The sequence below is a fragment of the Protopterus annectens genome, chromosome 16.part0, assembly GCF_019279795.1.
Source record: "Protopterus annectens isolate FY-2018-M chromosome 16.part0, PAN1.0, whole genome shotgun sequence".
Lineage (NCBI taxonomy): Eukaryota > Metazoa > Chordata > Ceratodontiformes > Protopteridae > Protopterus > Protopterus annectens.
This window is the reverse complement of record NC_056750.1, coordinates 76,487,073-76,505,302: the sequence shown is the minus strand read 5'-3', so window position 1 is coordinate 76,505,302 and position 18,230 is coordinate 76,487,073.

Sequence of the window (18,230 nt, the reverse complement as noted above, 5' to 3'; positions counted from 1 at the left end):
GTAAAAGGAGACATCTAGATTCTGCTCAGGAATCTCTCACAGAGGACACCAATTTTGATGAAGGGGAATGGTGCACCAGATCTCCATCTGAAGTTGTCTTCTTTGGAGATATCCTAGAGCTCCTGAAAGAAAAAGATTGTCGGTCCTTTGATACCCCCTCTTAGGAGGAATTGGTGTTCCTGGAGCCTTTTTGGACTGGCCGTCTACTTCTTGGGTGTCTCCCCTGGCTGATGAACTCCAAGATCTTGTTTCTTGATGGGTGTGGAAGGAGACAGATGCTGTAAAACCAATCCCTAAAAGATATGATAAGATTCTAGCTCCCCCTAAGGACCGGGTGCACTGGATCAAAGGAGTCACAACTGATGCCATGGCTGTGACTGCAGCCACCAAGAAAGAATTGCAGAACAGGGTTATTTTGTCTTCCCTCAAACAGGGAGTCCAGGGTCTTGAACAGATTTGGTAAGTGTAGGTATGCTTCAGCAACCTTTATACTCTGGTTGCTGAATTATCTGGCACATTATTATGAGATTACAAAGAGATTTGACCAAAGAGCTTTCCAAATATCTGTCTGGGTCCATGTCTGCCAAGGACCAAAATAAAATCTCCTCACAACTGGCCACCCTCCAGTCTATTTCTAATGCTTCCATGAGACTGATCTCCCATGCAGCGGGAGGTACTTCATGGGCTGCGGTTTCAGGCATAGACATGCCTGGATGCACTTATGTGATTTTGCAGAGCCCTTTAAGTCTCCGTTCATGAATGTGCCCTTAGATGGATCTTCCTTATTTGGGCCCAAGGTAAAGGACATGCTCTCCAGATATGAGCAAGAGGCAAAGGCATAGGTTTTTCAACTCATGAAAAACCTTTATGAAGGAGTCAGTAGGGAGGTAGAAAAATGTGGTTTCACAAATACCACGGTCCTTTTAAAGACTCACATGGAGATAGTTCCTTCAGAGGCAGAGACAAAGGGGGAACTCAAATGGAAGACGCCATCCTCATGGCAAAGATGGCCTGCAGAACCAGGGCTTCTGAGATTCCTTCTTGAATAAGCCCTACCAGTACTCCTGAAGGGAGGCCCAACTGTTACCCACTGCAGGCAGTCAGGGGATGCTTGTCTCTGTACCAGAGAGCCTGGCTATCTATAACAAAGATTTCTGGGTGCAGAGAATCATATCCAGAATTTGTATAATACCCTCTTCCCAAGTTTCCCAACCAAAATGAAAAGAATCCCCAATGTTCCTCCCAATCAGAGGGAAGCAGCAGCATTAGAGGTAAAAAAGCTGCTAGAAAAAAAGAGTCACCCAAGAGGTCCACCCAGACAAGACAGGATCTGGGACTTACTCAACATTTTTCTTGGTGCCAAAAAAGACACTGCACTTGACACCGATATTGGATCTCAGCAAACTACATCAGTTTGTTCAATATTCAAGGTTTTGGATGGTCACAGTTCAGTCTATTTTGCCACTACTGCAAAAGGACGATTGGATGTGCTCAAGAGAGCTTCAGGATGCACACTATCTCATCAAAATGAACAGGCACTCCAGAAGATATATGCACTTCTGGCTAGGAGACAGTCACTACCAGTTCAGAGCAGTGTCCTTTGGTCTCACCATAGCCCCCAGGGTGTTCACCAAATGTAAGGCACTGGTAGCAGCTCACTTAATACTGCTGGTATTACGAGTGTTTCCATACTTAGATGACTGGCTCCTATCTGCCCCAACCAGGCATCGACTCCTACAAGCAAGGGACTACTTGTACCAGTTGTGCATTCATCTAGGCATCTCAGTCTATTACAATGAACTGCAACTCACACCTACGCAGATTCTGGAATTAATAGGTGCTCATCTGGACACAGTCAATCAGATAGTCTCCCTTCCTCCTCCTCAAATCCAGACATTGAGGTCCCAGGTCAGGAAAGTAATTCAAAATTATTCTCTTCCAGCATGGCTAATTTTACAAGCCCTGGGATCCATGGTAGCTGCTATCACCCTTGTTCGTCTAGCCAGGTTTCACATGCAAATACGTCAATGGATTCTGTTGACTCAATGGTCCATTCTTTAGCATCCTTTAACTGCTCTACTCAAGGTCACACAGACATGGAAAAGATATCTTTTTTAGTGGATTTATTCAAACAAACTCTCAGAAGACTGTCATTTCACCCTGCCCATGACCACAGTGACCACAGATGACTCCCAACTGAGGTGGGGGGAGAATATTTTGGAAGAAGAGTCCAAGGTCTGTGGTCCACCAATGAGGCCAGGAAGTTCTCCTAGCATTGCAGGCTTTTCAAGATGCTCTCCCATCCAGGACAATTGCCATTCAGATGGACAATATGTCAGTAGTACTAGTACTCTACTTATTCATCACTCACTCTCTCCAGCACTTTCATGCATTTTGACAGGAGTTTGCTACCTCTGTACTACCCACAGTTGTGAATGTACCCTTTGTTCTTGTAAAGTGGTAGTAGAATGTTTATTCTCCAGTAATCTGGGATATATGTTTTTCTACAATACTTCTAGGAGTACCCAGAGAAGTCATTTCTCCACTAACTCATCCAGCATCTTTATCATATGTGATGTAATCTCATCTGAGCCTGCTGGTTTTCATGACTTCATCTTCTTTAGTTCTGTTTTTAATTATTCAAGAGTGGGATCCTCCTCCTCTTTCATTATAGGCTGTCTGCGGAGCAGTACAGCTTCTGTGGGTTTTTTTCATACAGAAGGAGCTAGAAGCACTCCTATTTGCCTTTGACATCATGTGGACTGGTGATCAGGTTGTTGCTGGCATCCCTTAGGAAGGGTGTCTGACTATCTTCTTTATCTTTCTTTCTTTGCCTTGCAATCCGATAAAGTTTATTTCTGCCATCTGCTGAGTCACTTTCCAGAAGCTGGTAGAGTCACTCTGATGACTTCTTTACTATTGCAACTCCTCTCTTAGCCTCTTTGTAAGCAAACTAGTGTTTCTTCCTAGCCTGGTCTGTCTTTTCTATCTCCCAGTTTTTCCTGCACCCATTATTTCTTTTGATGATTTCCTGGACTTCTGCATTCAACCACCAACTTTTTAAGTGTACGTTACTTCCATACCTGGCTTGGCCACATCTCTGTTGTGTAGTCTCTGTACATGTTGTTTTAAGATGCTGCCATTCTTCTTCAGCTCTGCATGTCTCCACTTCTTCCAAAAGGAGTAGAGCTGTACATATTTCCCTGAACTTCTGTACTTTCACTCCAGTCAATTTCCAGGTCTTTAGCCTAGTCTCTGTTGATCTTAGAGCCTTCTAATACTGATGATTGCAGTTGATTGTGCCAACCAGTGTTTTATACTGCTGGCAGACTGTTTCACGGGGGATAACTTTATAATCTCTGATTTTACCCCAGTGTACTTTCCTACTAGGAGGAAGTCAATGTGAGTTGCATATTGGCCACTTTTGTGTGTGATCTTATGGCTATGTCTCTTGGTGAACCATATGTTGGCTTTCATTATATCATTTACCAGACAGAAGTCTAGAATGCCCTCTCCTTCTTTATTCCTGGTACCCCCCCCCCCCCCACATGTGGACCCAGCAATCTTCATGTCCTGTTCTATCTGTCCTGATATTCATCCATTCAGACTCCAGATTATCAACACCATCTCATATTGTCTTGCCTTATATAGTAGGTCCTGCAACTGCTACCTGAATGCATGCTTTTCCTTGTCATTACATCTCTGCTGTGGAGCATAAGGAGAGAATATCGATACTGACCTATCTTTACACTGGAGACCAATTGCCATGAGTCTCCCTCACCACAATTCCCACACCATTGTAGCCTGTCTGTCTCCTTAGTAGTAGACTCTGGATCCCAAGCCAAGTGGCTTTACTGCACTGCCCTTAGACCTTATAGCATTACAGTCAGATTGTCAGATCCTAGAAAGGTGAAGGATCCTTCATTGGTGGTCTAAGGAGGAAAAATGCCTTTTAGAAAGGCTTTACATAATTTGGAAGAAGTCAAAGAATAATTTGTCTCCTGTATAAAAATTTGAAATGGCTGCCAGTTGCAGTTTAATTGTAGAAAAAATAGTTCCTTCTTTAAAAAGAACAGCAGAAACAGGGGCAGAAAAGAGTCAGCATCATTTTTCATTGCCCAAAAGGAAAATCTTTTTCATTTGCTGTTGTGAACCTTCTTGGTGGAGTGTTTTTGTAAGGATAGTGTAATGGTACATACTGAGGAAAAAACATGGGCTTTCTGACAATTATTGGAAGTGCAGAAACCATGTGGTCAGTTTGAGAACTGGGCTGTTGGGATAACTCATCCCTGAGAGGAGTAAGAGGAGATCTGGAGTTGGGTCCAGTATCAATAGAGGATAATGAAGATGAGACCAAAGGAAGGGTAACCACACCTGTTGAGGCCAGTAGAGGGCAATGAGGATGACTGAGCTCTTCAACTGGGTTGCTTTCTGTAGGAATTTGAGAATCAAAGGGAGTGGAGGATATGCATAAAGAGACCAAATGGGCAAACATGGATTAGAGCCTCTCTCGGTGACTCCCCCTGAGGGGGATCAGGGAAAAATGCCTGCTGCACTTGTTGTGGGGGGAAGCAAAGAGGTCACAGCAAGGTTGGCCCCAAAGAAGGAAAATCTCTTCTGCCACTGATTGTTTGAAAGACCATTCATAAGACATCAGAATGGACCTGCTTAACTTGTCCGCTAATACGTTGGTTTTCCCTGGAATGTGTATTGCAGCTAGAAAGCTGTTTATGGAGATTGCCCATTGCCACACTCTCATAGCCTCTCTGCAGAGAGGGTAAGATTGGGTTCCCCTTTATTTGTTGATGTACCAGACAACAGGCATGTTGTCAGTTTCAATCGCAATAGTCCCAAGAGGAAGATTATCTTGGAATGCCTGCATATGCTAATAGGACTGCTCTGATCTCCAGGACATTGATATGTGAAACTGATCTCTTGGAGGGACCATGCCTTGGATGGTGTTTCCCAAGTAATGCCCCATCCCTATTGGGAGGTGTCCGTAGTCACCGTGGCCATTGGGAATGGTAAAACAGAGAGTCAGCCTAGATAAAAGTCATCTGACTGGATCCATCAACGGATAAGGTGTTTGCAAATTGGTGTAAGTTTGACTAAAAAAGACAGAGGTTGTTGAAGAACAGACCATTAAACAGCTAGTCACCATAGAAGAACACATATACAGTAACATGCTTAACGAAGTAGGACTACTGCTGCTGCTATAGACCTCGGCACTTGAAGAATGAACCTGGCTGGAGGAGATGGATAAGAAAGAATCTCATGAACCTCTGAATTGAGTGTGTCTACGCAATTATCCAAATATCTGGTGCAGTGCAAATAACAGAAGACCAGGAACCAACTGAAAAATGCACCAAACAAGCCTTTATATGAACTCTGTTTATTACAGTAAAAACACATCAAGATTAAGCGCTTTCGTCTTTCCCATAGAAGACTTCATCAGAATAAAGCACACTGATTCAAGAACCATTTTTATACCAGTACATGTTACATAATAGATAAAACTGAGCCAATGGTATTCTCAAAAAAAGAAGTCACATGTAAAATCATCACATGAGCAATATTAAATACACAGGATGTTAATATTCAAGCCAACTTAGCTTTTTACAAATAAACCCTCTTTATATATTTACTTTATCCTACTGCTCTTCTTTCCATACCCTCCCTCTTTATATATTTACTTTATCCTACTGCTCTTCTTTCTATACCCTCCCTCTTTAAATATTTACTTTATCCTACTGCTCTTCTTTCCATACCCTCCCTCTTTATATATTTACTTTATCCTACTGCTCTTCTTTCTATACCCTCCCTCTTTATATATTTACTTTATCCTACTGCTCTTCTTTCCATACCCTCCCTCTTTATATATTTACTTTATCCTACTGCTCTTCTTTCCATAACCCCCCTCTTTATATATTTACTTTATCCTACTGCTCTTCTTTCTGTACCCTCCCTCTTTATATATTTACTTTATCCTACTGCTCTTCTTTCCATACCCTCCCTCTTTATATATTTACTTTATCCTACTGCTCTTCTTTCCATACCCCCCCCTCTTTATATATTTACTTTATCCTACTGCTCTTCTTTCCATACCCTCCCTCTTTATATATTTACTTTATCCTACTGCTCTTCTTTCCATACCCTCCCTCTTTATATATTTACTTTATCCTACTGCTCTTCTTTCCATACCCTCCCTCTTTATATATTTACTTTATCCTACTGCTCTTCTTTCCATACCCTCCCTCTTTATATATTTACTTTATCCTACTGCTCTTCTTTCTGTACCCTCCCTCTTTATATATTTACTTTATCCTACTGCTCTTCTTTCCATACCCTCCCTCTTTATATATTTACTTTATCCTACTGCTCTTCTTTCCATACCCTCCCTCTTTATATATTTACTTTATCCTACTGCTCTTCTTTCCATACCCTCCCTCTTTATATATTTACTTTATCCTACTGCTCTTCTTTCCATACCCTCCCTCTTTATATATTTACTTTATCCTACTGCTCTTCTTTCCATACCCTCCCTCTTTATATATTTACTTTATCCTACTGCTCTTCTTTCCATACCCTCCCTCTTTATATATTTACTTTATCCTACTGCTCTTCTTTCCATACCCTCCCTCTTTATATATTTACTTTATCCTACTGCTCTTCTTTCCATACCCTCCCTCTTTATATATTTACTTTATCCTACTGCTCTTCTTTCCATACCCTCCCTCTTTATATATTTACTTTATCCTACTGCTCTTCTTTCCATACCCCCCTCTTTATATATTTACTTTATCCTACTGCTCTTCTTTCTATACCCTCCCTCTTTATATATTTACTTTATCCTACTGCTCTTCTTTCCATACCCTCCCTCTTTATATATTTACTTTATCCTACTGCTCTTCTTTCTGTACCCTCCCTCTTTATATATTTACTTTATCCTACTGCTCTTCTTTCCATACCCTCCCTCTTTATATATTTACTTTATCCTACTGCTCTTCTTTCCATACCCTCCCTCTTTATATATTTACTTTATCCTACTGCTCTTCGTTCCATACCCTCCCTCTTTATATATTTACTTTATACCACTGCTCTTCTTTCCATACCCTCCCTCTTTATATATTTACTTTATCCTACTGCTCTTCTTTCTATACCCTCCCTCTTTATATATTTACTTTATCCTACTGCTCTTCTTTCCATACCCTCCCTCTTTATATATTTACTTTATCCTACTGCTCTTCTTTCCATACCCTCCCTCTTTATATATTTACTTTATCCTACTGCTCTTCTTTCCATACCCCCCTCTTTATATATTTACTTTATCCTACTGCTCTTCTTTCTATACCCTCCCTCTTTATATATTTACTTTATCCTACTGCTCTTCTTTCCATACCCTCCCTCTTTATATATTTACTTTATCCTACTGCTCTTCTTTCCATACCCTCCCTCTTTATATATTTACTTTATCCTACTGCTCTTCTTTCCATACCCCCTCTTTATATATTTACTTTATCCTACTGCTCTTCTTTCTATACCCTCCCTCTTTATATATTTACTTTATCCTACTGCTCTTCTTTCCATACCCTCCCTCTTTATATATTTACTTTATCCTACTGCTCTTCTTTCTGTACCCTCCCTCTTTATATATTTACTTTATCCTACTGCTCTTCTTTCCATACCCTCCCTCTTTATATATTTACTTTATCATACTGCTCTTCTTTCTGTACCCTCCCTCTTTATATATTTACTTTATCCTACTGCTCTTCTTTCTGTACCCTCCCTCTTTATATATTTACTTTATCCTACTGCTCTTCTTTCCATACCCTCCCTCTTTATATATTTACTTTATCATACTGCTCTTCTTTTTTCTCCTCCTCTAGATCACTTCATTCCTCCTCTCCTCCTATCTTCTTTTGCAATTTCCTTTTTCTGACCTTGTATAGCTGTGTACTATTCTTTGGATTACATTTATTTTTCTTATCCATTGTATCCATAAGTTTGCTTTGCTCTTTATATTGTTAACTTGTCTCTATTTGTATGTATTTGTATGTTTTGTTCGGGGCTTTTCCCCTCGGGTCTCCACTGAAAATGGGTAATTTCTTACCCAGTTGGACTAACCTGGGTAACAAATGTGAAATAAATAAATAAAATTAAGTAAAAAAGAGCTGGTTTGGCAACTCAGACTAACAGCTAATTTTCCACCAGGTATAAATGATTCCTTGACAATACTTCCAGCCCTGAAAGAAAAATCTATGAAACTTTAAGTATTTTAACATTTTTACATGCATTTTTAAACATATCCTGAAGGTATTTAATATATAGCAGTGCTTAATTTGTATAAAGCTAAGTTGGCTTGAATATTAACTTCCTGTGTATTTAGTATGTGACCATTTTACATGTGACTTTTTTCACAATACCATTAGCTCAATTTTATCTATTATGTAACATTTACTGGTATGAAAATGTTTTTGAATCAGTGTGCTTTATTCTGATGAAATCTTCTATGTGAAAGATGAAAGTGCTTAATCTTGGTGTGTTTTTACTGTAATAAACGGAGTTCGTACACAGGCTTGTTTGGTGCATTTTTCATTTACTTCCTGGTCTTCTGTTATTTGTACTGCACCAGATATTTGGATTGTGTAATCTTTTTTGGTGGTATTAGCCAACATGGACTCCTTGGATAACTTTGATGCATATCAGGTAACACTGCTAGGTCAGAAATGGAGTTTCAAAAGCTTAAGGAAGAAGTTGCAGTTTTCAAGGGGGAATTAACTAGACTTATCAAATTATTGACTCCCTAAGAGGCTAATTTGGCTGTTTCTGCTGGTTGCAGTGTACCTGTGTCTTCCACTCATTCTCCTGGCTGCCCCAGTAACCAAAATCTATTTAGGCAGGGTGTGCAGCCTGCTGGTGACTCTAGAGGGTGCTGTGATGTAATTGTGGAAGCTGACATTCATAATAGTGGATTTCTGACTCACAGAGGCAACAATGGAGCTGTTTACCATAGTTTATACCTGAATTCTATCAACAAGGATGTTTCTGGCACCAGTGTAAGGTCCCAGAAGGCAGATAAAGGTAATGATACACTTTTTTTCCCTCAGAAATGAGGTTTAATAATTTTTCATCCACACAAAGGTCTGAGGGCTGTAATATGGCTTCTAGGCTTAGACGTGTTCAGCATGATAGCATTTGACTTTCAAGATATGGCTGGTTCTGGTCATACAAATTATGTAGCAGGAAATGTTCAAGACTCTGGTTCACTCAAGGACATGATTTTTTTTCTTTGAAAAGAGACTTTTTAACTACAAAAGTTTGCAAATAGAAATTGTGTATTTCAATTTAGAAGTTATACCACAAGGCTTGAGAGTTTTTAAATTTCCTTTTGGCTTAATGTATGATGCCAGTATGATTGAAGACTGTGTTTATTTGATAAATGGGGGATGCAACTTCTAGAAAAAGCATTATTTTACAATGAACAGTTGCAGGCATAGATGTGTAAAGACTTAGAAGATTTAAACACTAATACTGTGAATAACTTGCTGTTTTCACAGTATCAAGATTTTTATGAAAAAATAACGGTAGAAAGGAAATGTAATGCATTGTTTTTAAAGAAAAAAAAGTTCGGGAGGGATGTTAAACATTATCAAACTAAATCTGCTTACTCTACTAGTAGGTTAACTGTGGAGAAATTTGTTCATGGCTCTGATGTGCACAGTAATTCTGCTGGTAATGACAGGGAAATGGCTGATGATATGTATAATGACTATGCTGAAGTGTATAATGAAATGGCTGAAGGTGGTTCACAGGATTTTCAGCAACTAAGATGCTCAGAAAGGATAGCAAACAGAAATCAGGAGCGGAAATACATATACATTCATGCAGTGCAAATTCAAAAGGGACATCCCAACTGGGGGAGGGGGAGGAAAAGATATTAATTGCTGTAACTGAACGTATTGTGCATATTTTTCAAGGCTTTAGTATTTATAATTATACAGACAGGGCTATCAGTAAAGATTTTTTTCACTTAGGATTTAAATTTATTCCCTCCAAAATACCGGATGTTGCTGACTGTTTTAGATGTTCAGATGTACACTAGGAAGCTCAATTTCTGTCTCCTTTTTCCCCAGAATCAAGTCGGCCCAACAAATGAGACAAGTGCACACACAAATATTCTTTAGAATAGTGTGTTCAATCCACTACTCCATCCCCTCATTAATGTTTTTGTGAAGGCAGTGAAAGAAGACGTGCATAAATTATGTGCTCAGAATAGGAAGTTTTATGCCAACCTAAGTTCTGATGAAAGAATTCTCATGAATCAACTGAGGGGGTACAAGGGACAGCGTATCATGACCCCTGACAAGGGAGGTGGTATAGTAATAATCAATTCAGAGGATTATTCCAACATCATGCAGAATATTTTATTTAATGAAAAGAATTATGCACAGGTTTCTAAGAACCAAATACATATTGCATATCAACATATTGACAGTTATTTAGAAGAATATGTCCTGGACAAACCTATTACTAATGACCTCCTTAAGTTTCTTACTAATTCCTATCCTATGGTGCCGGTCATACTGTGCATCCCACAAATACACAAAAGCATCATTGAACCACCTTTTAGACCCATTGTTGCTGCCAGTGGCTCCAAACCACATAATCTGGCACTGTTTGTAGATAAAATCTAGTGGAGAGAGCAGTACATCTAGTTAAGGATTCCTGGGATTTTCTAGGACAGTTTAAACAAAATCTATGGGCAGCTGATTTTGTATTTTTAACCATTGATGTGAAAGATCTTTTTTCCTGTATTCCTAAGCAAGAAGGACTAGAATTATTTGAAGAGATACACTTTACATGTTCCACCTTGAATCACGATAAAGTAAACCAGGTGTGTGAAATGATGGCACTTATCTTAGAGAATATTTTTTTTATTTTTTGAGGGCCAATATTTCTAACAAATGAGGAGTTACCATGGGGGCTGCCTACACCCTATATGCAAATATAGTACTATTAGGCTGGGAATTAAGATATGTATTCCACAAAGAATTTTGGAACAACATCCAGTTATATTGCAAGTTTTTAGATAACATCTTTATTTTGTGGAAGGGAAAAGTAGAAGTTCTCTAGCTTTATTAACCTCCTGGAGAAAACTACCTCATTTTTGGAATTTACTTATAATTACAACACTAGAGGTATGCATTACTTGGACACGGCAATTTCCCATACACCTACAGGTTTCAAATCTAACATATTTCATAAAAGTACTTTTTGTAATTCTTACCTTCACTATACGAGCAACCATCCACTTTCACAGAAAAATAGCTTAGTCAAAGGACAGGCTATAAGAATTGCACGCATGACTTCAGAATTGAGTGATGTGAGGCAGGAATTTTTCACTTATAGGTTCATAGGTTCATAGTTTAGTACTAAGCTAACTGCCTTTGCGAGCCATTTTAAGCCTAGCCAATTATCCTTTGTGAGACTCAAACCCTGCACCTTGTGTTTGTTAGGCAAACACCTTCCCCATTAAGCCACCCTCCCAATCCTTTAAGAGATCTGTTTTTAGAAAGGGGATACCCCAAACAGATGGTGGAACAAATTGTTGAGGTTTACACAGGATGGGGAAAAATACAAGTCCCTGTTAGGAAGCTACCCATTAACTAATATAGCCCCCACAGATCCTGGTGAAACGAAGATTTATGAGCATGCATGTATAGTGCAATACAGTCCTATATCATATGAAATGAAAAAACATATTAAAAAAGAACTGAAGAATATTTAGGGTAAAGAATGATGTGTTAACTGCAGTGGGAGATAAAACAGTGTTTATCAGCAAGGTGGGCATGAATATTAAACATCCTATGGAATACAAGTTGAATTTACCGATAGAAAGTGGTTGTGGTACAACACCTTGTGGGAGGTGTTCCCAATGTACTAATATTTTCAAAGCATCTCAAACCCACCTAGCTAATAAGATGGCATCTAAGGTTATATTCAAGAAAGGAAATTGTTTTATCACCAGAGTGGTGTACCTTGCTCTATGTGCTACGTGGAACGGATTCTATGTTGGGAAAATGGAGAAGGCATTGAGAAGCAGACTCTATGGGCATGTATATAATTTTAAAAACAAGAAGGATACAAGTGCATTATATAGGCATTCCCTCATATTCTATTTTAAAGGTTTTAAATTTGGTATTTTGGATACTGTGGACATAGATTTGAGGGGGGGGGGTGACTGGAAGAATTTATTAAGTAAAAAAGAGCTGTTTTTTCAACTCAGACTAGCAGCTAATTTTCCACCAGGTATAAATGATTTCTTGACAATACTTCCAGCCCTGAAAGAAAAATCTATTAAACTTTAAGTATTTATTTTAACATTTTTACATGCATTACTGTGCCTGCATTTTTAAAACCTATGCTGAAGGTATTTAATATATAATAGTGTTTTATTTGTAAAAAGCTAAGTTGGCTTGAATATTAACATCCTGTGTATTTAATGTTGCTCATGTGACCATTTTACATGTGACTTTTTGACAATACCATTGGCTGAATTTTATCTATTATGTAACATTTACTGGTATAAAAATGATTCTTGAATCAGTGTGCTTTATGCTGAAGTCTTCTATATGAAAGACGAAAGCGCTTAATCTTGGTGTGTTTTTACTGTAATAAACAGAGTTTCGTATACAGGCTTGTTTGGTGCATTTTTCATTTGGTTCCTGTGCAATTTACACTGCCATTTTCAGATGTGCACCAATAAACTCCAGGCTCTGTTCTTATGTTAGATTTGATATGATGCAATTGTTGTTCCCAGTGAGTGACAAATCTGGAGCAAATAGCCCCTGAATTGTTGAAGGAGATGCATGGAGAGGGCAGTTAGGAGCTAGTCATCTAAATATGGAAACATTCAGAATCCTTTGAGTCTCAAGTGAGCTGTCAGCACTGCCATACATTTCACCCTAGGGGCTGAGTCCAAAGGGCAGTGCTCTGGACTGGTAGGGACTCTCTCAGCCAAAAGTGTAAGTGTCTTCAGGAGTGCCTATCTATTTGATGTGATAGTATGCATTCTGAAGATAGTAATCCTTGAAAAGAAAAAGCAGAATGGACTGTACTGTGACCATTTGAAAGTTTCATATCTTGATGTAATGATTCTATTTGCTTAGATCCAAAATTAGTCTCCGGTCCCCTGTCTTTTTTTTGGCACTAAAAAGAAATGTGAGTAAGTTCTGAATGCTATTTCATCTGGTGGGACCTCTTGGGCGTCTCTTGTGTAACAGCTTTTGAATTTCCTGTGCTGCTACCTTCCTCTGACTGGGTGGAACATCTAGAACCTTCTTTCTTTTGTAGATTGGGGGCTGGAAAAATGGTATACAATAGCCTCTGAATATTATCTCTAGTACCCAGGAATCTTCTGTTATAGATGCCCAGGTGGCTGGGTGTAAGGACAATCATACCCAACTGCCTCCAGAGGTGGGCACTTGGGCAGCAGTTCAGGAGCACTGAAAAGATCTATCCAGAAAGGAATCGAGGAAGCCCTGATTTTGTGGGCCTCCTCTGCCTCTGGGGTGACATCTACCACTGGAATTGCCTCCTCTGCCTCTGGTGGAGTTATACCTGCAAGGATCTTGGAAACGGCACTTAGATTTGTGGAACCACATTGTCTTACCACCATTGTGATTCCTAGAAAAGGTTCATTGAGGGGTAGAAAACTTGATTCCTACAGCGTACAGGGTCTTCCCTTCTTTTTTGTTGTGGTTAAGCATTTCTTCTTTTACAGATGGACACATTAAGATGTACCATCAAAGGAAGTGCTGATGAAAGACTTCTTGAAAGGCTGCATAAAGTCGCATAGCTGCATCCAGGCATATCTCCTTATGGCAATGCAGAACCAGCAGCCCATGAGGTGTCTTCAGCTGCATGAGAGATCAACCTCATGGGCATGTTGGAAGTTTTCAAAAGAGTGGCCAACTGAGAAGATGATCTTTTGAAATCCTCTGCAGACATGGATTCAGAGAGAGAATTTGACAGTTCTTTGATCAAATCTCTCTGTGTAGCCTTGTAAAGTGTGCCAAATAGTTAAGAGACCTGAAGGTGAATGTGGCTGAAGCAAAGACTAATTTTCTGAATCTATCCAGTGCCACAGACCCTCTGTTTGACAGACAAGCTCTATTCTGCTAGCTCTTTTTGAGTGGCTACCACCACCACCACCACCATAGCCTCTACTGAGACTCCTTTGCTCCAGTGGGGTCTATCCTTAGAGGAAGCTAAGAATTTGTCAGGTCTTTTTAGCACAGGCTCAAAGGTATCCAGCTCCTTCCATGCCCGGCAGGAAACTAAATCAATGAGCTTATCCACCAGTCTCATGCAGTCTCATATTATGTTTGACCAGAATTTTCAACCACTCCAGTGTACAGGCTAAAGAAACCGACTTCCACTCATCAAGTAAATCTGTTTCATCTTCCAAAACTCATAGGAGGTAAATGATTCGCCCTCAATCTCCTTGGAGTGATATCTAGACTTACTAGACTTTTAGAAAAGTATTTATCATAAGGTTACCTCCTTCACTAGTAACTTCTGCAAATGCAGGAAATCACCTTCCATTTCATCGATCTCCCCCCAAAGACCAGGGGTCTCCACTAACAAATCTCTGCTCTCTCCTTCCAAATATCCACGAATAAAGTGGTTTTCACACCACAGCTGCTGTTGCTCTCCATACTGACCAGCTGCATTCAGCTCCAGCTCGTATCCAAAAAATACACCACAAAGACAAAATATAACAAAATACACGTGACAAAACACTGAAATAGAAGCAAAACCATGCAGGCTTTATGCTTGAATGTGTAATCAATTAGTATGCTTTAAAAATGAAGTATTTGAGGTTGTAATGCATTCCCTTGAAGGCCATGGGCCGAGGTACTAGGAAGCATTAAACTCTTTTGACTCACCTGCGTGGTTTTGCTTCTGTTTCAGCATTTCGTCACATGTATTTTGTTATTGAAAATGAGAAACTGCAACATCTGAAGGCTGAGGAAAATGAGAAATTGCGATGCCTGGAAGCTAAGGAGAAGTAGAGACAGAGGCAACATGAAAGGGAGATGCTGACTCTTCGCCAGAGTCATGGAGGTAATGGGGAAGGGAGTAACTGAACCCCAGAAGCAACAAAGGTCAGTAAATGTCTTCCACAATTTAAAGAGGGGGATAATTTTGATAGTTTTATTCATGTGTTTGAGAGGGTATAATGTTGACCAAGGGCTCTGGGTATGGATTTTGACCCCCTTACTCCATGGTAAAGCTGTAACCACTATTTCTAAATTCTCTGATACTGATTGCTTAAATTAAAATGTTGTAAAGAACTGTTTGCTAGAATATTTTAAGTTAACACCTGAAGCTTATATGAAAACATTTTGTTAGCATAGACGTAAGGCAGATGGAAGTGTGTGTGAATATGTTGCTGAACTAAGCACTTATTTCATAGGTAGGTTTGTGGATGTCAGGTAGTCATTTTTGAAGGGCTGGCACACCTTTTGGTGAGGGGAACAAGCCCTTAGCACTTTGCCCGGGGACATGAGGATCTGGTTAGCTGATAGACAATGCAATACTGTAGATGAGTTGGGGAAGAAGGGAGACCTATACCTAGCAAGCAGGGCATCACTGCATAGAAAATGGACACCCAGTGTTGCTCATGGGTCTAAGGGAACCCATGATTGGCAGCCCAGACTGCCCCAACAGAGTCCGCGAGGAGCAGAGGAAGCCACTAGTCCACGTACACATCCAGGACCAAGGGTTAAATGCAACCAGTGGGGCCATGTAGCATACAGATGTCCATGGAGGCAAGGTGAGGAATAAAAGGTGGGAGATCCAGTAAGTGGGAGTGACAAAATGCCAACAGTAGGTTGCCTTGAGACAACAAGGGTACCAAACTACCACCTTGCAGATGTCCTGATAGGGAATGATTTTGATAATACAGTACCCTGTGTGCATGCCGTTAAATGCAGTCAAGCTTGGAGACAAACATGTGGGTCTGGTAGCCTTGGGGAGACCCAAACAGACCACACACTTGCAGCCAGGACTGGTAAGGTGGTTACTTTAGGGAGGAAGCTACCATGTAGCAGTGAGACTAAAGGTGAGCCACAGCTGCTTGTGGGTACTGATGTTCCCTTGGACAGAGTGTCTGCAAGGGCAGAGGTGAGTGGTAGTAGTACCCATGCTGACAGTGAGGCACTGCTGTCAGAGAATGACAGACTTCCTGTGGAAGGGGAGCTGGGAAGGGTTACTAAGAGAGTTGAGACAGGCTCAGGTCTAAGACCCTACATTACAAGGCCTGAGAGAGGTAGCTAGTGAAGCACCTGATTCTCAAGGGAAGGGGGAGTCTGTATACTGGGACAAAGGGTTGCTGTGGACCCCCCCCCCAACAGAGAGCTACAGGGTGAGAGAATGCAACAGTTGGTAGTGTCCAGAGCCTACCATCTGGCACTTCTAGCCATAGCCCATGATATTCCCTTTGCAGGTCATATGGGCATAAAATGTACAAAGAGATGTATTATGCAGAACTTCTATTGGCCTGGGATTTCCAGAGATGTAACAGGGTACTGCAGGACCTGTGAGCAGTGCCAAAAAGCAGGCAAGGTAGGGGACAAGGTGAAAGCTCCTTTGATGCCTTTGCCTGTGACTGAGGAGCCATTTCAGAGGGTAGCTTATGGGTAATGTAGGGCCTCTGAGTACCCAAAGTTCCACAGGTAAAAAGTATATCCTAGTGGTAGTAGATTATGCAACCAGATACCCTGAGGCAGTGGCTGTGTTCTCCATTGAGGCAGGCAAGGTTTCAAATGCTTTGTTAGAGATTTTCCGCAGGGTACGTTTCCCAAAAGAAATAATGACTGATAGAGGTGCCAGTTTCATGTCAGACCTGCTGACTTGTCTGTGGAAGTACTGTGGGGTGAAGCACCTAAAGACCACCCCCTACCATCCCCAGACTAACAGTCTATTGAGAGGTTAAACTCTACACTCAAGATGATGTTACAGGCATTTGCAGACCAGTTTAAGAGGGACTGGGACAAATATCTGCCCCACCTGTTTGCTAACAGAGAGGTGCCCCAGGAATCTACATGTTTTTCACCTTTTGAGTTGTATGGGCATAGGGAGAGGGGACCTCTAGATTTGATTCGGGATGAGTGGGAGTGTGAACGTGAATCCCACAAGGAGTCTGTTGTGGCATATGTCATAAACCTCAGGACAAGGCTCGGGAACTCATGGGCTTGGCCCAGGGGAACCTGGCAGAAGCCCAACAGCAGAGAAAGGTCTGGTATGACAGAAATGCTCAAGCTAGAGTATGCTCTAGGGCAGTAGGTAATGGCTCTCATTCCTGTCAGACACCACAAGCTGCAGGCAGCTTGGGAGGGACCCTACAAGGTGGTAAGTAAGGTCAGTGATGTTAACTACATGGTAGAACTGCTAGGCAGAAGACAGGGACACAAATTGTACCATGTTAACATGATGACACCTTAACATGACAGGGAGACCCTTGTGCTAATTGTTTGCAGTACAAGGCAGGAGGAGTCTGAGGGGGATATATGGCTACAGGGAGCCAGCCAAGAAAATCACTAATTACTAAGGTGGAGCCTAGGGTTGTAAGCATATGATGTGAGAGTGCAGCACCTCAGTGGGGTTAGCAATCCCAACGCAGATAGGCTCTCGATACAGGGAATGGGGTAAGGTATTCCCAGATAGGCTCAACCCTCTCAAGCAATGTTTCTCAAGGGTCACTTGAAAAACTAGCTTATGTTTTCGAAGAGGGGAGAAATGTGACACCAGGGAAATACTGTCAGTCCAGCTATCTGGACTTTTATAAATAATCATATGTCATTTGTGAATATTAATATGATTCATATGCTTGTCTTACAAATGTAAGAGAGCTATATGTTTTATTTATATATATATATATATATATATATATATATAACTACTGGTGCAGAAATGAGTTGAACTGTATGGTATGTATTGAACTTCAAGAGTGTAACCACAGTGTACCCACTGGAAAAGAACAGAAATGTACATAAACTATATACCTGTGTTTTTTAATAGTAAAAGTTGGAACATACAGACTTAACTTGCAAAACTTCAAGAAAATAAATTGAAATTAAAAGTGCTTTATGATGTGCTATAAAGGTTAATTATGCAGCAAGAAGACAGAATGTCTAGAACTAGAAGTTTTTCCTATTGTCCTG